Raw genomic sequence first — 24,798 nt, forward strand, 5'->3', positions numbered from 1 at the left:
TTGGTCTTCCCTCTTCTTGATTTTCTGGTGTTTTGCAAATTGTATCTTGGGTGTTCTAAATTTCTGGGCTAATATCCACTTAGCAGTGAGTGCATATCAAGTGACTTCTTTTGTGATTGATTTACCTCACTAAGGATGGTATCCTCCAGATACATCCATTTGCCCAAGAATTTCATAAATCCATTGTTTTTAATAGCTAAATAGTACTCCATTATGTAAATGTACCACATTTTCTAATTCCATTCCTCTGTTGAGGGCCATCTGGGTTTTTTCCAGCTTCTGGCTATTATAAATAAGGCTGCTATGAACATAGAATAGCATGTGTCCTTATTACTAGTTGAAACATCTTCTGGGTATATGCCCAGGAGAGGTATTGCTAGATCTTCTAGTAGTACTATGTCCAATTTTCTGAGGAACCACCAGACTGACTTCCAGAGTGGTTGTACAAGCTTGCAATCCCACCAGCAATGGAGGAATGTTCCTCTTTATCCACATCCTCCCCAGCATCTGCTGTCACCTGAATTTTTGATCTTAGCCATTCTGACTGGTGTGAGGTGGAAACTCAAGGTTGTTTTAATTTGCATTTCCCTGATGATTAAGAATGTTGAACATTTTTTCAGGTGCTTCTCAGCCCTTCAGTATTCCTCACTTGAGAATTCTTTGTTTAGCTCTGTACCCATTTTTTAATGGGGGATAAAACCAATTTTTAACATTGCAAACGATCCAGTGTCTCTAAAAATCAATACCAAGTGCTATAAAGTTTGGCTGCCACAGAGAAAAGTTCTTGTATATAAGCAAATGGAAGTACAGTTTCAATACCTCACTAACCAAGCACAGTTTTAAGCTTTATTTTCTATAAACCTGGTTTTTAAGACAGGGCAGAAATTATGTAAAATATTATCACAATTTAAAAGTGTCTTTGGAGACCTGTTTCTTTGTTGGGCTCATGCCATTTGTTGCTACTCAGTATGGCTCCAACCTTGAGCTTTAAGTTTAAGGTAACTTTTTTTATGATCATATTTTCATTTATTTATTTATTAGATATTTTCTTTATTTACATTTTAAATGCTATTAGAGGGTATGTTCCCTATACCCTCCCCCTGCCCTGCTCCCCTATCCACCCACCCCCCACTTCTTGGACCTGACATTCCCCTCTACTGGGGCATATAAAGTTTGCAAGACCAAGGGGCCTCTCTTCCCAGTGATGGCCAACTAGGCCATCTTCTGCTACATATGCAGCTAGAGACACGAGCTCTGGGGGGTACTGGTTAGTTTATATTGTTCCACCAATGGGATTGCAGACTCCTTCAGCTCCTTGGGTACTTTCTCTAGCTTCTCCATTGGGGGCCCTGTAGCTACCTTTTTTTTTTTTTAGAGATTTTACACACAGACACACAGACACACACACACACACCATAGTAAATCTATATATTGAAGACCAGTCAGACACAAATATGCAATGGCCACATACATTTAAACATATAAAACACACAGACAAACTTTCCGTACTACCTCCAGCTGTAATTTCAAGGGAGGAGATCCTTGTCATCTGCTGAGCCCAACTGATCCAGTCAGAGGCAGGGCTTCTCCAGCAGGGCTCACTAGCTTCCTGTGCAGGGGCTACATGAGCAGAGTCAGTTTATCCATTTTTGTTGTCCCAATTCACCCCTCCTTTTTTTTTCCTGAAAATACTTGAAATGAATTAAAACTAAGTCAATTGGGTGAATGGCCAGCAGATGAAGTTTGATTCTTTCTTCTGAATAGGAAACAAAGAGCAACAATCAAGCAATTAAAATTGCAGACATAAATTGACAAACACAGACAGACTGGCATACCAAGCATAACCAGTAGAGTTGGGGAAGAGAGGGAAGAGAGCCAGATGTCCTATCAGGGCAACCAAATTCTGGCTTTCTTCTGGAAATGCTGCAAGATGAGGTCTAAAGGAGATGAGGCTGAGGAAGAACTTTGACCGAGGGTTTCAAAGTACAGTGAGAGACAGGCTGATGAGGGAACATGTGGACAGAAACAAAGTTTCACACCAAAATTAGAGGGGCAAGATGACAAAGGACCTGGTCAGCTTCATGTACTTAATTAGGGCATAACAGCCAATTGCTTATGTATTTATACAATGTATGCCCCTGGGTTTAGATAACCACTGTTAAGCTCAAAAGTACTGCGTGGAGACCACCACTCCCATGTGAAATTGGCAAGAGTGTTTTTATTTCACGAAAACAAGAAGCTTGCATGCAGGATGGGCCACTTACAAAAATGGCTACGACCTCAGACAGGAGTGCACAGGGCTTTTTATAGGGAGCTAGGAGAATTTTAGCTAGGGTTAGGTAATCTTTATTGATGGGTGCCAGGTATGTTACATGGGTTGGTTTTTTGATTAGCTCATGTCCAGGTGATCGATGGACTGCATTCCTGTATCATGAACATTTAGCCATGATGCCCGGCGCAGATGGCCCATCCTGAGATAAGATATTTCACCAGGCTGTTCTTTGGATGGGGGATTTTATGACCTAGTTCTTGGGACTGATGACTTGGGGGGAGGAAGTCACAATCATTTTTTGGAATGGATGACTTAGGAGGATTTTATGGTCAGTTCCTAGAACGGATGACTTTCTTTTTGAAGTCAGGCCTGGTCCTAAAATGGAGCTTATGTCGTTCTCTCACCACAATTTCTGTATTTACCCATTAGCAGACAATTAAGAAAACACTTGGAGAAGTGGGATAGTTGTTCCTTCCTAGGCCTGGGAACATGAACTTGTTTGATGCTGCCAGGTAGAAGAAGTTGTCTGTCCCTGAGATGTTTGAACTCAGACAGTTAACTGTTTATAACAGAAGTGTTCAGCTATTGGGAAGTCCCCAGATCCCCAAGGTCCTGGGACCTTGAATTTAGCTCCTCCCGATGATTAAATGGAGTCTGAAAATGAAGTAGTAAGTAGTCCTAAGAATACGTTTATTTTGCTTGTTCCCAGCAGGATGACAGGCAAACATTCTACCAACTAAGCTACATGCCAAGCCCACATCTTAATTAAAGAAAAAAAATAGTAGGAAAACATACACAGTGATGAAGATAAGTAGTTAAGGCTAATAAAAACAATACTTCGAGAGATACACTAATAAGGGTAGTTGCGAAAGATACACAATGATAAAGGTGGTATGGAATGAAGATAAAACAATGTGAATGAAGAGAAACAAGAGTTCTGTGCTATCAACAAAGAGGAAAGAAACTACCAGCTAACTCTGAATAAAATCGATACTTAAACCATTTTTGTTGTTCTTGTTTGGAGTTGGAGGAGTCTCCACTGCTAGTTTTTCCAGACTGGTTTCCAGTTTCTGAGCTCTGGTTATCCATCTGTTTTGGTCTCCAGCATAGCCAGGACTACAGGTGCAAGCCACCACACCCGGATGCAGATATTTATTTTTTTAATTGGAAAAAAATAGTAACATAGATTTCAGAGGCTGCTGGGAGGATTAGTCGGACTATTATTGCATGGAAAGCCCAGAGAACGCCTTGCACATAGTGAGTGTTTAGTAAGTGCTAGCTGTCATCATTATTATTATTGTGGCAGTTGCCCTTATGGATTTAATTGCCATGATGCCAGTGTCTCCAAGGTTCCAGGGCCAGAACCAGCAGCTATGAGTGACAGCTGGGGATTTGGGCAAGTAGGAGGTAGCCGCCCAAATCCTTCCTGTGGAACAGAAAATAAGGACACAATTGAGTTGGAGAGACTACCAGCAAAGAGAAAAAAAAAAGAGTCAGGAAAGCCAGCCAAGTTGTCAGGCTTCCTCCTCCTCCCTCCTGAGTTTCACAGACAACTAAACCTCCACTTCCTGTTTTTGCCCAAGTGAGTTTTAGTAACCAAGGAAGCTTATGCAAGAAAGGAAGGAATCTAGAGAGAGTTGCAAAGAGGAGAGGAAGAGAAACTTGGAAGGACTCCTCCGGGATGGGCTTTGTCAAAGGGCAGTTGTACTTCCTGGCACACACCCAGCCCCTATAGCATGAGAAAGAGCTCACCCAAGGGTGTGATGTCATGTCCCTGTTTTATAGAAGAATGGGCCTATAAGGAAGGGTCAACTCCAGTCCATCCAGGTTGATGGGAACACATTCTAGAACATTCTTTAGCTTGAAAGGGCAAGAGAGGGGGCTATGGGGCAGTGAAAGAGTGGGTTTGTGTCTGCATTTAAACATGTCGAGAGATGAGAAAAACATCTAGCTTGTAGGAGAATTGAGGAAACCAGGCGGGCTGTTAGGGTCAAAGCCTGAATCTTGGGAGTCCCAGTGACCACCCGCTTTCAAAATAAACAAGTCATGGAAAAAAAAAAAGGGTCCACTTTGGGAAGAGGGACCAAGGGAACCTGTGACACGTATGCCCTCCAGGTCACCAGACCACAGAATCCTGACATTTATGCTTAAACAATGAGCAAGAGGTACTCACAGCTGAGCAGTCCTGACCAAGCTGTGGTTCCCTGTGGTCTTCCCTCCAGTCTGCCCTGCAGTGCTCTGACAATTTGTGTTTGGGAGAACGAGTTCAGTCAGTGAAGTACTTACTGTGAGTACTTACTGAGTTCCATCCCCAGAACCCATATGAAAAGCAGGGCATGGTAGTACATCTGTAATCCCAGGGCTGGAGAGGTGGAAACAGGAGGATACCCAGGACTTCCTCAATCTATCCTCAGGCCAACGAGAGCCTGTCTCAAAAACAAAGAAGGAAACAAAAAGCCAAGGTGAATGCTGTCCAAAGCTGTCCTCTGACTTCTATATGGACATAAACATCTGCACACACAAGTTCACATGTACACACACACACACACACACACACACACACACACACACACACACACACACTTAAAGTTTTAAGTCTCTTGGGGCTTGAGATGGTTCAGTATTTAAGAGCATGGGTTTTAACTTATAGAGGACCACAGTTCAGTCCCCCACACTGACCTGGTGGCTCACAAACACCTATAACTCTAGTTCGAGAGGATGTTAGCAAACAGGCGATCCCACAGATCCTCTCAGGAACCTAGCAGCTGTTTACACCATTACCTGCCCTCGTCAGAATGCTGCAGAAAAATAGACCTCCGGGCACCATTGATTTCTCCCTCTGCCCTCATGTCTCCGTCTCTGTCTCCCTGTCTCTCTGCTTCTATCTCTGCTTCATACTAACATCCTTTCTTTCTCCCCTCCCCCAATAAACCTCTTACACCAGATCTGTTGCTCATCATAATTTCTCAAGGGTACATCTTGGCACAGGCTGCCAAAGGTACCCTACCCCTCGCCTGCATTTTTGCCCTATCTCTTTTCTGACCTCTGAGGGCACCAGGCTTTTATGCAGCACACATACATACAAATAGGTAGAACATCCATACAAATACAAATAAGTAAGTTTTTTTTTTTTAATCTGTTTTCCAGAGACAAACCCTCCCTCTGTCTGGCACATGGATTTCCCTGATTGCTTCTTCCAGCATGAGAATCCTGGGAATGTCTAGTTTCTTGGGGCCCATTGTCTCAAAAGTCTGATAACCAAAAGGAGGTGCACAAGTGTCTCTTTAGGAAATCTTCATTCCTCAGAGATGGATCTGGAGATGTCAATGAGTCCAGCAATGCTGCACACTCCGTAGACTGTCTCTGTCTCCTGTGGGGTGCAGTGAGCAATGTTATCCACAGTTCCTGTGATGTGTAGTGATGTTCTGAGGTGCTCTGTACAGTTTTCCAGGAACTACAGATACTCTGGTTTAGACGGAACCAATGAGGTTAGAAGATGTACAGTGGGGACTCTCCTCCAAGTGGCTCTGGGTTGTGTCTGACTTGGCTAGACTCTCTGTGTGGGCCTTTGTTTTAATTTTATTTGGTTTTAGTTTGTTTGTTTTCAGACAATGTTTCCCTGTGTGGCCCCTGACTGTCCTGGAACTCACTCTGTAAACCAGGCTGGCCTTGAACTCAGAGAACCATTTGCCTGTCTCCCCAGTGCTGTGATTAAAATTGTGCACCACCAGATAGTTTGATTTTTTAAAATTCTTCTCTCCTTTATTACATCTTGAAGTCAGCTTCCCTCCCCCCTCTCTTCCCTGTCACCCTCCCCCACTGAACGCCAGACCTCCCATAGACATCAACCAAACACAGCGTATCAAGCTGCAGTAAGACTAGGCACTAGCCTTCATATTAAGGCTGGATAAATTCTCTCTGGTCCCTGTCTATAAGTATAGCAGAGTATCATTATGGATCATTTCATTTGCACCACATGCACGCATGCGTGCATGAACACACACACACACACACACACACACACACACACACACACGCAAACACTCCTATATAACTTAACCCTAACCTATATAACCCTAACCTTTATATGTTCCTGTTTGGTTGTATCCTGGGTTTCTGGGCTATATAGCCTCTGCTTTCTGGCCCTCAAGGTAGTGTCAGGAGTGTGTTCCATCTCATGGCATGGGTCTCAAGATGGACTTTGCCTTACAGAAGCTTTTCAGTTTCATGAGGTCCCATTTATTAATTGTTCTTAGTGCCTGCACTATTGGTGGTCTGTTTAGAAAATCGTCTCCTGTACTAATTTGTTCAAGGATATTTTCCACCTTCTCTTCTATTAGATTCAAAGTATCCAGTTTTATGTTGTGGTCTTTGATCCACTTGGACTTGAGTTTTTTGCAGGGTGATAAATACGGATCTATTGTCACTCTTCCACGTGCAGCCATCCAATTAGACCAGCACCATTTATTGACGATGCTTTTTTTTTCCTATTGTAAAATTTTGGTTTCTTTGTCACAACTCAGATGTCTACAGCTATATGGATCTATGTTTGGGTCTTTGATTTGATTCCATTGATCAACCTGTCTGTTTTTATGCCAGTACCATGCAGTTGTTATTGCTATAGCTCTGAAGTACAGCCTAAAATCAGGGATAGTCCTCTAGCCAGTACTGTTATGAATGGATATGGAGAGCTTTGTCTTGTTCTTGATTTTAGTGGAATTACTTTAAGTTTCTCTTCATTTGATTTGATGTTGGCTATAGGTTTGCTGTATATTGCCTTTATTATGATTAGTTATACCCCTTGTATCCCTGATCTCTCCAATAAACAATAGAAGAAATTCCTTTATTGTACAGGATTGTTTTTAGCTATTTAGGTTTTTTGCTTTTCCATACAAAGTTGAGTATTGTTCTTTTAAGGTCTGTTAAGAGTTGTGTTGGAATTATGATGGGGTTGCATTGAATCTGAAGATTGCTTTTGGCAATATGAGCATTTTTACTAAGTTAATCCTACTGATCCATGAGCATGAGAGATCTTTCCAACTTCTGAGGTCTTCTTCAATTTCTTTCTTCAAAAATTTGAAATTCTTGCCATACATATCTTTCACTTGCTTGGTTAGAGTTATCCCAAGATATTTTATATTATTTGAGACTATTGTGAAGGATGTTGTTTCCCTGGGTTCTTTCTTAACCAATTTATTTTTTGTACATAGGAGGACTACTAATTTTTTTTATTTAATATTGTGTCCAGCCACTTCATTGAAAGTGTTTATCAGCTGTAGGAGTTCCCTGGTAGAATTTTGGGGGTCACTTATATATGTAGCTTTATTTTTTTCAAACTCTAATTTTTAATGATGGTTCTTTTAATACTTTATTTTTTTGTTTTTTGTTTTTGTTTGTTCGTTTTTTTGTTTTTTGTTTTGGACAGGGTTTCTCTGCATAGCCCTGGCTGTCCTGGAACTCACTTTGTAGACCAGGCTGACCTCAAACTCAGAAATCCGCCTGCCTCTGCCTCCCGAGTGCTGGGATTAAAGGTATGCACCACCATGCCAGGCTTTCTTTAGTACTTTAACCACCCTTGTAGTTCACCACCCACCAGAGGTAGTGGATAATAAAGGACACCGGGGCGGGGGGGAAGTGGACCTGTTTAGAAAATATTCTTTGGAGCAAATCCCAGCTGCATTGCCTGGAAATTAGCAGTCCAGTTCACAAGTCAGTAGCAGCAGCTTGATCCTCTCACAAATATTTCACAGATACACAAGCAGTCCAGTAGAGCCAGGAGAGAAAACACGAATCAGCAGGAGGGACTAGGGCCAACAGGAACACCAGGAGAAACTTCTAGTTTCTTTAGAAAGTCAGTTATATCAAATGATGTTTTGCTGGGGCACAGAGGTGAAAGGATGTTTTGCTGGAGCAGACGGGGAAAGAATTCCTGAAGCAGACATATAATAGGATGCTTAATGAAAGAGTATAAATATGACCCCACAGACAGTAGGAGTCAAGCACTGAGCATTGGTTTGGTTTGTTCCACCTCACTATTTGTCGCTAAGGACATGCATGTATCGAGTCACCTTATATAGTGTTGTTGAGCCTAACTTGTGGTAACATTGCCATTGAGAAACTCACCAAGGAACTGCTCCCAGGACTCCTGCGGCAGCTTGCCACTTTGACAACCTCACTTCAGGCTGGTTGGCATCCATGCCTTGTATCTCCCCACCAAAAGAACTAGACTGTAGCTGCCAGTTCATGTGTGCTGTCTGCCTGCCTAGAGGACTGGTCTGGAGCTGCTGAGTCGTATTTGGTGTCTGTTGCAGGATTGAACTGCTGCCAAAGAAGATTGAGCTCATCTCCAAAGAACTATTGCTGAGCAGGCCCATTTTCCCCGAATCCTAATAACTTTTCTTTCCCACTACCTCTGCTGGTGGTGAGCTAGAGGAGAGGTTGAACCCTCATGAAAAGTAGGTTGCAAAAAATTTATGCCTACAAGAAGTTCTTGGCTGTGCCTCTTTCAGTGAAGCAAAGATCAGCAAAGACTTGAGACCAACAAGCATTGCACAGCTGGCTCTACAAGCAAGCCAAGCTCTGCCTCCATCACTGTCCATCAAGTCCTATTTATATCCTTCCAAACATCACATGTCCTCCACGGGTCTTGCCTCACCACACATCTTGCCTTAGCCCACGAATCTGTCTCAGCTGATATCACTCTGCCAACTGGCCTGAGTCTGCAGAAGCAGAAAAAAACTGCAACACACCACTAGAGGTTTTTTTGGTGCATTTCTCTCTATGGAGTCCTGACAAATGGAGTTCAGCTATGCAAGTAAGGTAGACCAATATATTCATCCTTCACCATATGTCCTTTCCTGCGCTTGCTTTGGCAGAGCATCCTTTCACCTGTGCCTGCTTCAGTGAAACATTTCTTCACAAGTCTACCTTAGTGTTTTACCTGTGTCTGCTTCAGTGAAAAGTTCATATGTCTACCTTAGTAAAATATCATCTGACACAACAGACCTTCCAAAGAACCCTTAAGTTTCCACTTCAACTATATCATTTACAAATAGACATACTTTGCTAGTATCTTGTTGAGTATTTTTGCATCAATGCTCATGAGAGAAATTGGTCTGTAATTTTCTTTATTGACTCTTTGTGTGGTTTTGGTATCAGGGTGACTGTGACTTCATAAAATGAATTTGCCAGTTCTCCTGTTTCTATTTTGTGGGATATTTTTGAGTATTGACATCAGCTCTTCTTTGAAAGTCTTGGAGAGTTCTACACTAAAACCATGTGGTCCTGGTCATTTCTTGGTTGGGATACTTTTGATGACTGTTTCTATTTTCTTAGGGGTTCTAAGTCTATTTAAATTGTTTATGATGTTGACTTAACTTTGGTAAGTGATATCTATCAAGAAAACTGTCTATTACCAATTTTGTGAAGTACAGGTTCTAAAGTGTGACCTAATGATTGTTTGGATTTCCTCAGTGTCTATTATTATGTCCCCCTTTTTGTTTCTGATTCTGTTAACTTGTATATTCTTTCTCTGCTTTTTAGTTAGTTTGGATAGGGATTTCTCTATCTTGCTGATTTTTCTCAAAGAATCAACTTTTTGTTTTATTGATTCTTTGTGTCATTCTCTTTGTTTTTATTTTATTATATCAACCCTCAGTTTGACTATTTCCTGCCATCTACTCTTATTGGATGTGTTTGCTTATTTTTGTTCTAGAGCTTTCAGGTGTGCTGTTAGGTCCTAGTATGAGATCTCTTCAATTTCTTTATGAAGGATTTTAGTGCTATCAATTTTCCTCTTAATGCTATGAACTTTCCTCTTAGCACCACATTCATTATGTCATCTATGTTTGGGTACGTTGTGCCTTCATTTTCATTTCATTAATTTCTAGGAAGTCTTTTTAACTTCTTTATATTTGCTTTGACCCAGTGTTCATTTAATAGAGGAATATTTATTTTTCATGGGTTATTTTTTTCTGTTGTTGAAATTCAGCTTTAACTCGTGGTAGTCTTAGGATACAGGCAGTTATTTCAAATTTCTTGTAACTGTTAAGACTTGCTTTGTGACCAAGTATATAGTCAGTTTTGGAGAAAGTTCCATGAGCTACTGAGACAGTATATTCTTTTGTGTTTGGGTGAAATGTTCTGTAGATATCTGTTAGGTTTATTTGGATCATAACATCTGTTACTTCTGTTGTTTCTCTGTCTAGTTTTGTTTTTGAATACCTGTTCATTAGTGAGAATGAGGTGTTGAAGTCTCCCACTATTGACCTGTGAGACTTTGATGTATGATTTAAGCTTTAGAAATGTTTCTTTTTACAAGTGCCCTTGCATTTGGAACATAGATGTCCAAAAGTGAGAAATCATCTTGGTGGATTTTATCTATAATGAATATAAAGTGTCCTTCCTCATCTCTTTTGTTTAAATTTGAAGCCTATTTTGTTAGATATTAAAATGGTTATGCCATCATGCCTTTTGAGTCTATTTGCATGGAAAATCTTTTTCCAACCTTTTATATGAGGTAATGTCTATCTTTGGTTCTGAAGTACGATTCTTGTACACAGCAGCAGGATGGTTCTGTTTTCACATGTATTTTGTTAATCTGTGTCTTTTTATTGGGGAATTGAGTCCACTGATATTGAGAGATATTAATAATCAATGATTGTCAATTCTTGTTGGTGGCATGTAAAAGTATGAGGATTTTCTATGCCCTCTCTTGTACCTGAATAATGACATGGAGATCTATACTATTTATTAACAAGTTTCAAGCACTATAGCTGGGCAGATATTCACCTGTTCTAACCCAACTATGCTGCCTACTACCCAGACATGTGCCTCATTATTTGCCATATTAGTTTCGCCCTGGCTGCTCCTGCTCCATTTGTGTCCCCATCAACTCCCTCATGGCCATTCTCTCATGGAAATTTCTCCCTCCTTTCCACCCAGGATTCCCTCACTGGGATCAAAAGTTCCACCTTAACTCAGAACTTTAACAGTCAAAGGTGATGGAGAATAATTGCCACACAACATTGAAACAGGAGATGCTTCAATAATAATGGCAATGCCAACATCCATACTGCAAGCAGATCTCTGGGCACAGTAATCGGCATCTGAATGCACAGTGCACAAAACAATCCCCCTTTTAGTTGAATAAAGGCTCCTTCTCTTATAGTAATAATTATGTATAATAATAACAATTATGAAAACTACCAGGTAAAAATTACGTTCATAATATCCAGTCCATTTGTATTTGTCAACCTTGGAGAAAGTACACCATCAACTGTCCTATCTTGGTGAGGCCAGAGTTCTGTATTTAAATCATTTTCTATCATAACTTGCATTTATCAACACACACACACACACACACACACACACACACACACATAGACTTTAAAACATTTTCTTAAATCCCATACAGCTTAAGCTTGATTGTGAGATTATAACTATCTAGTCTTTAACCCCATTAGAACCCAAGAAGGATATTACCTGAATAAACAGGAAGTGCAGAACAAATAGCTTCCAAAACTGTAGAAATGGCAAAGGCTTCTGGTTACCTGGATAGTCGTTCAATGTTTCTCTGCATCGTTAGAGTATCATTTTCAGCCTTCTGGCCCAGTATCTGACATTATTTCCTGTGAAGCAGGAATTATGAAGGACTTGCCTACCTTGTCCTTGCAAAGTCCAGCAGTTGACTTCTTCCATGTCCTGTTTGTCAAGTTTGGATAACATGCTGTCTACAGTGGAAGCTAGAGCAGGTTTATGCCTAGTGGCAGCTTGCCACATTTGAAGCAAACTCCACATGCTGATTCTTCGATGCTCATCATCTTCTTTAAAGTAGGATGGGGTGTTGCCAGGAGCTGGTATGTCACACTGTCATGAAAAGCCTATTATTAATAAAGCATCTTTAAATGCCATATTCTGTAGATCTCTGAGATTTTTTAAGACCATCTATCTACCTATGGTATATCTGAATAGGCAAATGTTTCTTGTTTCTACCTATTTATTATTTGTTTAGCTTAGAAAACATGTAGAGGAGGCCAAATAAAACTTATTTCTGTAATTAGCTAAACTACTATCTATCTACCTATGGTATATCTGAATAGGCAAATGTTTCTTGTTTCTACCTATTTATTATTTGTTTAGCTTAGAAAACATGTAGAGGAGGCCAAATAAAATTTATTTCTGTAATTAGCTAAACTACTATCTATCTACCTATGGTATATCTGAATAGGCAAATGTTTCTTGTTTCTACCTATTTATTATTTGTTTAGCTTAGAAAACATGTAGAGGAGGCCAAATAAAACTTATTTCTGTAATTAGCTAAACTACTACCTAACAAAACCATAAATTTGATTGGCTACTAATTTACATTTCTTAATTATTCTGAACAGTTTGCAATAACAGCTTTCAAAGTTGCATAGGTACAATACCTTAAACAAAAGTTAAAACATAAATATATATAGTATGTTGTTTTTAAAAAAAACCTTAAATTTGTATCAAATATACAAAATTCCATACCAATGTAAATATACTTGGCTTGTTGATGTTCTTTAGTTTAAAAGTAGATTCAACAATCTACCCTTTTATCCTTTTATTCCTATATCCCTCCTTTTTTCTTTTCATCCCTACTCACTCTCCTTTCCCAACACTAAATAGGAAAGAAAGAAGAATAGAGGAAAGAAAAGAAAGAGAGAAATCCCTGAATCTAACCTCCTATATTTTATTTTCTTTCTGACAAAGACCATTTACAATTTGTAATCAACTCCCTATAACAACAACAAACATCCATCACCCAGGCAGCCAAAAAACCATCCACCCCTTTTTGGGGGGAATGAGACATCATTCGCTTAAAATCATCATACTCCTCCTCCTCCTTCTTCTTCTTTGTCATTTTTTATTAGATATTTTCTTAATTTACATTTTAAATGTTATCCCAAAAGTCCCCTATACCCTTTCCCCACCCTGATCCCTAACCCACCCACTCCTGCTTCCTGGCCCTGGCATTCCCCTGTACTGGGGCATATGATCTTCCCAAGATCAAGGGCCTCTCCTCCAATTGATGGCTGACTAGGCCATCCTCTGCTACATATGCAACCAGAGACACAGTTCTGTGGGGGTAATGATTAGTTCATATTGTTGATCCTCCTATAAGGTTGGAGACCCCTTTAGCTCCTTGGGTACTTTGTCTAGCTCCTTCTTTAGGGGCCCTGTGTTCCATCCAATAGATGACTGTGAGCATCCACTTCTATATTTTTCAGGCACTGGCATAGCCTCACAAGAGATAGCTATATCAGGGTCCTGTCAGCAAAATCTTGCTGGCATATGCAATAGTGTCTGGGTTTGGTAGTTGTATATGGAACTCCTCCATTGTTGGTGGGATTGCAAGATGGTACAACCACTCTGGAAATCAGTCTGGCAGTTTCTCAGAAAATTGGAAATAGTACTACCAGAAGATCCAGCAATACCTCTCCTGGGCATATACCCAAAAGATGTTCCAACTTGTAATAAGGACACATGCTCCACTATGTAGAAGTTGGAAAGAACTCAGATGTCCCTCAACAGAGGAATGGATACAGAAAATGTGATACATTTGCACAATGGAGTACTACTCAGCAATTAAAAACAATGAATTTATTAAATTCTTAGGCAAATGCAGGATATCATCCTGAGTGAGGTAACCCAATCACAAAAGAACACATTGGTAAGTGGATATTAGCCCAGAAACTTAGACTACCCAAGATACAATTTTCAAAATACATGAAACTCAAGAAGAAGGAAGACCAAAATGTGGATACTTTGTTCCTTCTTAGAATGGGGAACAAAATACCCATGGAAGGAGTTAAGTTACAGAGACAAAGTTCAGAGCTGAGATGGAAGAAAGGACCATTAAAACTGCTTCTTGCTGTTGGGGTTGATATTCTCTTTTGGGGACCCTAAGAAAATTAGCATAATGAGCAAGTCCTAAGAAAGCTAGCTGTATCGTTTCTTGTCAAGTCTCTGTGTGATGGGAAAGTGCAAGGCTTAACTGAAGTCCTGGTTGGAGCAGTCTGTGAGTCTGTCCAGACTTACAAACTTACTGTCCATCTTATTTAGCCATCTTGAAGTCATTCTGGATGCAGATTCTTGAAGAAACAGCTATTGAGTCAGTCTGCGAGGTGGGATCATCTGGGCCGTTTATCTTGTCTTCTTTGGTATCTGGTTCTTTTGCTCTGCAAACATAAACCTTCAAAGGTAATATACATTTTTGCGTTAATATGTGTATGCAATGTGCTATCTGCACAGACCAGCTAAAGATGATTTTTTGATCTTTGTTTGAGCAGGTAAGGCATGTGTCCATTTTTTAGGTTCGTTTGGACTGTATAACCAAACTATAATATAAATATTCATCCATTCCATTTGAAATGATGGCATAATAAATCCTGAGGACTCTGTTGCCATCAAGATTGATTAAGTAGGCTTTGCTAAAGTTCTGGCTGGAGACATTTTTATCTTAGCCAGTCTCAAAGCTGTTCCTACATAGAGGGATCCATGTTCATGTTACCTGTTTTTTTTTTTTTTTTTTTTTTTTTTTTTTTTTTTTTGGTCTTCTTGAATTTTTTCCTTCATGTCTGTAGCCAAGATTTTCAGGAGGTCTCCCCTGGCCAAATCTAATCTTTATTAATTTGATGGTATCCGTAGCTCTTCTTCTCCCATTGAAACAAAGACAAAACCTCTTCAATATGGCATCATGTTTCCTTCCTTCCATCCTGAAGTTAGGACATCCTTAAAACAGATGGAATGTGATAATTAAGCAGTTTTTAAATGTCTCTCATCAGCTGTTGGTGTTTATTGTCTATTACCATTAAAATTTTTATGTTAATAAAGCATTATGTTCTATTTCTAGGGGTCCTTGTTAACTCTTCCTGTTTTTCTAAGCATTTTGTTTATTTGTTTTGGTTTTGGTTTTTTGAGACAGGGTTTCTCTGTATAGCTTTGGCTGTCCTGGAACTCACTGTGTAGACCAGGCTGGCCTCGAGCTCGGAAATCCGCCTGCCTCTGCCTCCCAAGTGCTGGGATTAAAGGCATGCACCACCACAGCCTGATTAAGCATCTTTTAAAGTATGATTAAAACAATTGTTTGTTGTTTAGGATTATGCGGTATACCTGTAATATGTTTTATATGGTAATATGCTTTATATGGTAATATGCAAAATATTGTTTAATTTTATGAGATATATGCTGCAGATTGTCCATCTTAATTTGTACAAGTGTCCCCATAATTGCCATAACTTCTAATAAGTTTGTAATTAGAAAACCAGCCTTTGCAGAACTTAAAACAGTTTCCTATTGAAATCCTGAGTATGTGTCTATGGTATGGTGCACACATCTTAATTTTCCAAACTCTGAAAGATGGAACATATCCATTTGCCCAATTTCATTTCTCTGAGTATCTTTTGGATTAGTCCCTGTAGGTAATGGAGTTTGGTTATACAAAGAGCAAGTAGAACATTTTCTTATATATTCTTTGGCTTGTTGCTAAGTGACAGAAAACTCTAAACCTTTGCTGTTAAATTGGTGTATTTCTAATAAAATTCTGAAGCTTCTACCACATTTCCTATTGGTAACTGGTCACTTTCTTTATTCCCCTATGTTAGGGGGTCTGGTAAGCCTGCATGGGGTCTCATAAGTGTTATACATAATGGATGATTTCTATTTCTGATTACCTGTTGAAGTTGAATAAATAGTAAAGTTAATTATGAATTATCTTGAATGCATTCAGAGGCTTCTATATGCGAAATAACTCTTTCTGCATATTGAGAGTCCGTAACTATATTAAGAGAGTCAGGAAAATCTAACAATGTCATAAGAATGGCATACAACTCTAATTTTGGAACTGAGCTATAAAGGCTTGGAACCATTTTGCTATTTTTTTTCTGACCTGCTACCTGACTTTCCTGATTTCTTTGCATCAATATAGAATGTAGGTGCCCCAGAAATTGGTTTCCCTTTTACTATGTGGAAAGAATCCAGTTAGTTCTTTTAATAAACTGAAGTCACTTGTGTTATGGATTGGTTTTAATGCTGTCTCAATTCAATTCAGCTCCCAGATGCTGAGATTCTCCACCCACAGCTGGATTTGACTATCAAAAAAGAATTGCCGTACAGACAATTGCTGGACAGGTAGACTGAGACAGGACCTTGAGGGATTCGCAAGGGCTAGGAACTGGGGTAGAGGAAGGAAAGAGAGATTGCCATGACAGGGAAGAAGAAAGACCAGACCTAAAGGCCCACTGACATGTGAGAATCAGGGAAAGTGGCCACACAGGCCACTTCCCCAGTAGTGTTTGGTGTAGCAGAGATGAAATATAGATTTTAAAAGATGTTACCTCAAAAGTACCAGAGGGGAGTGTTTGAAGCATCGGAGAAAATTTTAAACTCCAAGCCATTAAGCTATTCAAGGCATATTAAAATTAACTGGTGTGTGTGTGTGTGTGTGTGTGTGTGTGTGTGTGTGTGTGTGTTTGTCTTTCATTCTTGAATCCAGATAGCTCTTGGGCAGGTGCACACATGCAACTCATTGGGAGCTGGAGCACTTAGCTAAATTACCACTACACACTTGCTTTGGGGGTATTTGTTTTTAATCTCTCCCAAAAAATTATTGCAAGCTTCTTGCCTATATTCATTTTTTGCCCCCAATAAGGCAATTTCAGCATCAGTAAAAGGTATCACAATTTCTGCTAATTGACAGTCTCATTTTTCCTTCTAGAATCAATTCAGAAACCTTTTCTAAATAGGTCTTTAATTTTCTTATTGTTTGTGTGCTAAAAATATTCATTCTAAGATGTAATCTTCTCCCTGCATAAGAGTTCCTGTAGGAAAATGAACAGCAAGAAAAATAACTAAATTACAAGCAACCTTTGGATCCAAATGATCTATATGTGCATCCTGTAATTTCTTTTCTACCAGAGTTAATTCTTTTTCAGCCTGAGATGATAATATTCTTAAACTATTTAAGTCTGTATCACCTTGTAATGTTTGAAATAAATTACTTAGCTCATGAATACTTAATCCAATTGTGGGCCTTAGACAATTGATATCTCCCAACTATTTTATTTTATTTTAATTTTTGGAAAATCATCAAGAGTTCTTAATTGATCTCTCCTGATTTGTACCTTCTGTGACTGGATTTTTGGCAGACATGTGTTATATCCTAGATAATTAATAGGATCTCTTCATTGTATATTTTCAAGATCGATTTGTAATCCCAACAGGGCAAAATTCCCTTTACCTCATCAAATGTTTTTCCTAAGGTATCTCCATCTGAATCAGCCAGCAAGATATCATCCATATAATGGTAAATTATACTGATGTAAATTGAGGAAACTGCTTATGAATTATTTCTAATGGCTGTTGTACAAAGTATTGACATACGATAGCACTATTCTACATTCCTTGTGGAAGCACTTTCCAATGATACCTTTTTATTGAACAACTATTATTATAAGTAAATATTGAGAAAACAACCCTTTCTTTATCATGTTCTTGCAAAGGGATTGTGAAAAGGCAATCTTTTAAATCAATCACCATAATAGACCATGTCTTAGGTAACAAGGAAGCCAATGGATTCCAGGCTGTAAAGAGCCCATTGGTTGAATGATTTTATTGATTGTTCTCAGATCTGTTAACATCCATCATTTGCCAGATTTTTTAAATGACAAATACAAGAGAATCCCAAGGGCTACGGAACTCTTCTATATGTTGAGCCTCCAGCTTTTCTTGGATTAGTTGTTCTGGAGCCTTTTCTTTTGTAGTAGGCCATTGTTCTACACAAACAGGCTAGTGAGTAAACCAACTTAGTGGTAGGGCTGCTGGTGTTTTGCCAGCAGTGGCTCTCTCAGATAAAGTTAAGGAGTCAGCCTCTGTTGTGTCCTGCTTATGGACAACTAGGACAGATTATGACTCTTCTTGAAAACATTTTTGAATACCAGCAAGGCCTTTGGGGTTCTGGAGACAAGCCAGCATGGTTTCCAGTAGGGCCTGGGGCTTCTGCTGGAGTTTTAGGACAGCATATAGAAACAAGGAGAAGGGTGCTGTTAGAAAAGCTTAGTCAGGTCTGAGGAAACATTGGACATCCAGTAGTGTAGTAGCTAGTTTGATTTTTGTTGTTGTTGTTGATTGTGTGTATGTACACACATATGTGTGCATGTGGAAGCCAGAGGACAATAAACCCACCCTTCATTTTTATTTATTTATTGCACTATTTTGGGGGCATGGGGGTTACATATGCTGTCTTCCAGTCGTCCCTGTTCCTATAAGTAACCAATACTCATTGGTTTGCCAAGATGGACTTTGGTATAATCTTACTTTGGTCTGTTGTGGGTTTCCTGCTTGGGCCAAGTAGATGTGTATGGTGTTTCCCTAGGAAAAGCCACACAGTGTGACCACTACTGTCAAAGGGCTTCTACTGCGTCCGTAACTGAAATTAAACTCCAGAGGTTGGACTGAGAGCCTAAAATATGTCTCTGCTGTCTTATTCCAGTGGAGTCCCACAATATCACACAATACTTGACCAGAAAATGTAAACCTAACCAAAGCCCGTCAGCACTCACAAATTCAAGACAGACTCTGAAGCTTTGAGAGGTAACAATACTGACTTGGGGACTTAGAGAAAAATAAGAAAGTATCAGTATAAGAATGTCATAGAGTAAAATAAATAAATCTTAAAAATCAAAACAAAACAAAACAAAACAAAATACTACTAATAATAGTTTTAAATAAAAGAACCTCAAAGAGAAGTCACCCCACCCTAATATGAATCCAGTCACCAACACTTAAAAATAAATTTTAATATCTTTAAATAATTTTTTTAAAGTTAGAGGGAAAAAAACCTTAAGAACTTCATTGTACAACATGACCACTTTAGCTACTACCCAGGCAATGCGTTATTGGGAAAGCTAGAAGGAGATTTCAAGTATTCTCATCATCAACGGTAACTTTGTATAGCAATGTGTGTGTGTGTGTGTGTGTGTGTGTGTGTGTGCGCGCATGTGCCAGGTGGAGTCACCAACCCAACAGAGCATACAGATTTTTTTTGTGTTTTGTTTGTTTTTACCTTGGTACTGGGTATGGAATTCAGAGCTTCATGACAGCTAAGTAAACAGCCCACCACTAAGTCATGCTTCCAATTTTCTGAGGAACTGTCAGATTGATTTCCAAAGTGGTTGTACAAGTTTACACTCCCACCAGCAATGGAGGTGAGTTCCCCCTTGTTCCACATCCTTGCCAGCATGTGCTGCTGCTTGAGGTTTTGATCTTAGCCATTCCGATGGCTGTAAGATGGAATCTCAGAGTTGTTTTGATTTGCATTTCCCTGATGACTAAGTAAGATGAACATTTCACTATGGATATGAATAGAGTCACGATTCAACCCCCACCACCCTAAAGCCTAGACTGGAAACTGAGAGAGACAGATATAAGGAAGGTATTAGTGAACGTGACTTCAGGCCAGCAACCCGTATCCCATATCCCATTTTGATTCCATTTTGACCATTATTGACTGATGCCCACTTTAAATGTCTGGTTGTATTTAAAAAAGAGAGGAAACGAAAAGAAATGAAAAGAAACGAAAAGGGAAAGGAAGGGGAGGGAAGGGAAGGGAAGGGAAGGGAAGGGAAGGGAAGGGAAGGGAAGGGAAGGGAAGGGAAGGGAAGGGAAGGGAAGGGAAGGGAAGGAAAGGAAAGGAAAGGAAAGGAAAGGAAAGGAAAGGAAAGGAAAGGAAAGGAAAGGAAAGGAAAGGAAAGGAAAGGAAAGGAAAGGAAAGGAAAGGAAAGGAAAGGAAAGGAAAGAATTTTGGGTTTATCTTTTGAGATAGAAATACAGAGTTTACAACTTTATGCATGCCCAGCAGTTGGACCCCTTAGTTGACAGAAACAATGGAATTTCCATTGCAAAAACTGGCATTGTAAAATAGAGATTTCCTAAAAATATGCAGATGAATATATAGAAAGAAAGTCCTTTCCCAAGAAATGCACAATAGGAAAATGTAATCCAATGGCCATAAAATTAAAAACCTGGAAATCCCTTAAAACATATTCTGGCTCTTGGGATACAAGAAAAACCTGGGGTATCAGACTCTATGCCATAGGAAAAGACCCTGAGGATAGAGTTAATCATTCCCAGCCAAAAATTGGCCAGGATCGCTGGTGATGATTCGATACCCAGCTCCTGCACTACACAGGGATAGGCACTAATCAGACTGTCAGCCTATTACCTAATAAAATTCATGGTGACTGAGGGCAGACCAGATTAACAATAGAGGACTAATAAGGGGCTAACTCTTGTCTAATATCCAAAACTTTTTAACCTAGGCTCTTCCCCTTATTCTGATGCCTGATATTCTCCCTTATGGGTGAGTTCATCTAACAACAGCAATATTACCTATCCTCTGAGACAGCTTGGTGGGCATGTACTAAATGTAGTGGTTTGACTACATGTGCCTCTTCTGATGCTTTCCAAACTAAGTAGTCAGGTTGATCAGGACCTAGGGATATAAAAATAAAAGTTAGATTCCCTTGCAGAAATGATTCTTCAAAAATTGAAAAGACTTAGACTCACCTCTCATGAGATAAAGGAAACTATGTCTGGCTTTGGGGGCAGGGGACCCTGTTATTTCTATGCTAATTGATTAGGGGTAATTTAAAAATCTTGCCATGGTTAGAGAAAACTCAAAACTCAAAAACAAAAAAAAAAAAAAGAAAGAAAGAAAAGAAAATAAAAAGAAGAGAAAAGAAAAGAAAAGAAAAATACATAAACCAGATAGTTAACATCAGTCTTTGTTCTCTGGCTCCCCCTGGCTAACTGCTCTGTTATCAGCACTGATTGGGCCTTTAATTCTCATTCTGACTGGATTGATGGCAGGCCCCTGAATTAAACTATGTGGCCAATTATATATCCATTTAGTAAAATGAAATTATTGGTCCTTAGAACCAACTAGACTTCTTTAGAGCAGGATGAGTCTAAGATTTGACTCATTCATTAAGATCTACGGAAAATCTCCCAGACCTTAGAAGGCCCTGAGACCTTAGCACAACTGACTCCATGATGGAAGCGCCATTCAGTCCATACTTCTGGGAAAGTCTCTAAACTTCCGAACATTTCCATTTGTTTTCTGTAGTTCTGCTTCTGGCTAACTGCTCTTGTTAACTGAGATATGTAAACCAAGAATGTGGCATTTGTGCTTAAAAGCTCATCCCGACTGGAGCTAAGGCTACAGTGGAATCCCAAACACCGAGTATAGTCACTGTTCTGATTGACTTAAGCCTGTCTGAGCAATACCCCACAACTATACTAATTATTGTTAAAAGGGTTTTCTTGGCCTGGAGAGATGGTTCAGCTGTTAAGAGTACTTGCTGCTCTCGTAGAAGACCTCAGTTTGGTTCCCAGAAACAATGTAGGGTGGCTCACACAGCCCTACAACTCCACCTCCGAGTGACCTGATGCCTTCTTCTAGCCTCTGTGGGCTCTGCACTCACATGTATACACCTCTACACAGAAACACACACAAAGAAGCCTGCTTTTTATTTGTGTTTGTTTTTTCTTTTTCTTTTTTCTTTTCTTTCTATGTAGCCCTGACTGTCCTGAAACTCACTCTGGAGACCAGACTGGCCTCAAATTCAGAGGTCCATCTCTTCAGTGCTGGGATTAAAGGTGTGTACCACCACTGCCTGGCTTTGCTTTTTGTCTTCCTTCCTTCCTTCCTTCCTTCCTTCCTTCCTTCCTTCCTTCCTTCCTTCCTTCCTTCCTTCCTTCCTTTCTTTCTTGCTTTTTAAAAAGAATTTTGCTGTGATAAAAAAAATTGCATTGATACAGTCTGGAGAACAGATTGTGCGGTGACTATCCAGAAATTTCCATAGGCAGCCTTTCCCTCAGGGTCCTGGGCTCCAGGCTCCCTCCCCTGCAGGATTTTCCCCTCTGTTCCTCCCACCTCTGCCTCCATCTTCCTTCTCTCCTTAGTTCACTCCTTCCCTTCTAGATCTCCCCCCCCTCCCCCCCCCCCCTCTCTCTCTCTCTCTCACACACACACACACACACACACACACACACACACACACACACACACACTAAAATACTTTCAACATCAAAATGTAAAAAAACAAAATAGGTTGGATAACTGGCTATATTGTGTTCAGTTCTAAATGGAATATCGATATTGCCCCTTCAAGGTTCAGGAAACATTGCAGAAGAGCTGTAAGGGCTGTAAGTGCCAGGGAGAGGCTGGGCTGACTGCTGCTGGACAGCCTTTACTGAACAGGCACTCGCGAACTCCTCGCTTTGACTCAGCTGCCATGGTTACCTGCACAAGACCTCCAGGGCTGACTGAGATTAGGCTTGTCAATAGAGCGTCACAGATGGGGCAGGAGCTTGCTCCAGCCCTCACTGGGAACTGTGGGTAGTTAAGGGTTACTCGGTGCGGGGGTACTGAGCCGTTTTCTTCAATGATATAGTCCTAGTAAGTGCTCCACACCCATGCTTAAAAATAAAGATATTAAAATGGGAGGGACTCTGTTAGTAGGAGCAGGAGTGGGTAATGGAGAAGGGTGTGTTAAATGGTCAAGGTTTAGTATATAGATGTATGAAATTATCAAGGAAATATGAATTAATAAACAAATAAATTTAAATCAATCAGTTTAAAACAGTTTTAAAACCTAAAAAGAGTAATGGGAAGATAGAAGCAAAGTCCATTGTATAGATATTCTTTCTCCTCTCATCTATAGATTAATACCCAGGCTAATTCATTAGCACAGGTATCGCACACAGTTCAGAAACAGGAATTCATAGACTACAAGATAACAAGTCAGTCAGAGGCAGAGGGAGACACCTGACACCCACACAGAAGAATCATATTAGGTGGTGATGGTACAGTGGTGTTGGGGTCCAGGAACCACCACCACACAAACCTCTCAGACATTGATCTCAGTCAACTAGAGATGGTTTCTTGAACACCGCATCCCGAGACTGATGGATCAGGGACATGATTCAGGCCCCAGAGCTGAACCACAACCCCGAGTGAAGATTCTACAGGGCATTTTAAGCCAGAGAGCTACAAACATTTGCGGCAAGTTAGTCCACTAATCAGGATTTAGGGATAGAGGATTTCCTTAGGAACATGTTTTTGTTGTACACTTATTCTGCTCCTATTGGCTGGGGTATTAATGGGGTATTGAACTTGGTGAGGGACAGGCCTTGTCTAACATTCATGTCTTAACTTGCCAACCAGGATGCCAGTTGCTGAAGCACATGTCTCTTTCTGCCAAGTAGGATGTCAGTTCCCAGGGAGGTCTTGGGAACTTAAACTCTACTGGACCCCTACTCAAAATGGAAGTCTTATTCCAAAGAGTTTCTTATACTGCTGCAGGTGTCTCTCTTATGTTGGGGTCCATCCCAGGGGCAGCTTATAAAGGTATAGGTAATACATATAGAAGCTTATACATAGGTATAGAAAGTGCTGCTGGATGGTTGGTTCAGGTCCAAGCTTATTGTGGGCAACTATTCAAAGCAGTTCTATTGACGTCTATCATGATTGGTTTCCAAGAGCACAGAACATAACAGGAATACGTAATTGACTTAGTATTAGAAAGTTTCCTAGTAACAGCAGAAACATATGAGGCAAGCTATCCAGGTAACAGTTATCTAGGTCTTAACACTCCATCTAGGCATTAATATGTGTGATCACAACACTCAGGAGGCTGAGGCAGGAGCGTTGCCTGAGTTTGAGGATAGCCTGGGCTCCATAGCAAGAACCAGGACTCACTAGGGCTGGCAAGACCCTGTCTCAAAAAACAAAACAAATAAACAAGATCAAAACCAAATTCAGGGTACTGGAGAGATGGCTCAGGAGTTAAAAGACTTGGCTATTTTCAGAGGACCCAGGTTCAATTCCCAGCACCCATATGGTAGCTCACAGTCACTTCTGGGGGATCTGACATTTTCTTCTGACCTCCATCGGCACCAGGTACACAGGAAGTACATGGATATATACGCAGGCTAAATACCCATATACATAAAATAAAACAACAACAACTAAAAAGGGAATTCAATTCTAATTAAATTCCCAAAGGACCCAGGTCAGGAGCCCACATTGTACATCCCTAACCACAGGGCTGGGAGTCGCTCATGGGCTCTGTTCTTCTACCCCTGGGCTCTCTGCTTCAGTTCCTCACTGAGCCTTCATACACTGCATCCAGCTTCTTTCCTCTGCCCCTCCCTGCTCAGAGTGTCCTAGGGCCCCACCCTCCCAGCTCATTCCTCCCTAGAGTGGGGATTAGAATCCAGGTCCACAGACACCTTGAGTCATTGTCCCCTGGGCCCATCCCCTGGGCCATTGGGGGTGGGGTTGGGGGTAGTCGAGCTGGGTCTTCATGGAGCTTCGAAGCTCAATTATGTGTCATCAGCTGCAGAGAGTTTCTGCAGGATTAGAGCCATGCCCCACCCTGTCTTCCTTGTCCTCTTCCACCCCACCACCCCACGGAAATCCAAGGAGCTGACACAAA

General features: G+C 40.3%; 1 long non-coding RNA gene across 1 annotated transcript; it reads right to left on the minus strand.

Moving 5' to 3' along the window:
• Nucleotides 1-1,373: 1,373 nt before the first annotated feature.
• On the minus strand, nucleotides 1,374-11,844 carry 2310002F09Rik (RIKEN cDNA 2310002F09 gene). The gene is made up of 3 exons (NR_077063.1): nucleotides 11,756-11,844; nucleotides 4,559-4,698; nucleotides 1,374-3,698 (listed from the first exon to the last, which is right to left on the minus strand). It is a non-coding gene; the product is annotated as an RIKEN cDNA 2310002F09 gene (long non-coding RNA).
• Between the last annotated feature and the right edge of the window lie 12,954 nt (nucleotides 11,845-24,798).

Source organism: Mus musculus, chromosome 7 (assembly GCF_000001635.26).
Source record: "Mus musculus strain C57BL/6J chromosome 7, GRCm38.p6 C57BL/6J".
In the NCBI taxonomy this organism is placed as follows: Eukaryota; Metazoa; Chordata; class Mammalia; order Rodentia; family Muridae; genus Mus; species Mus musculus.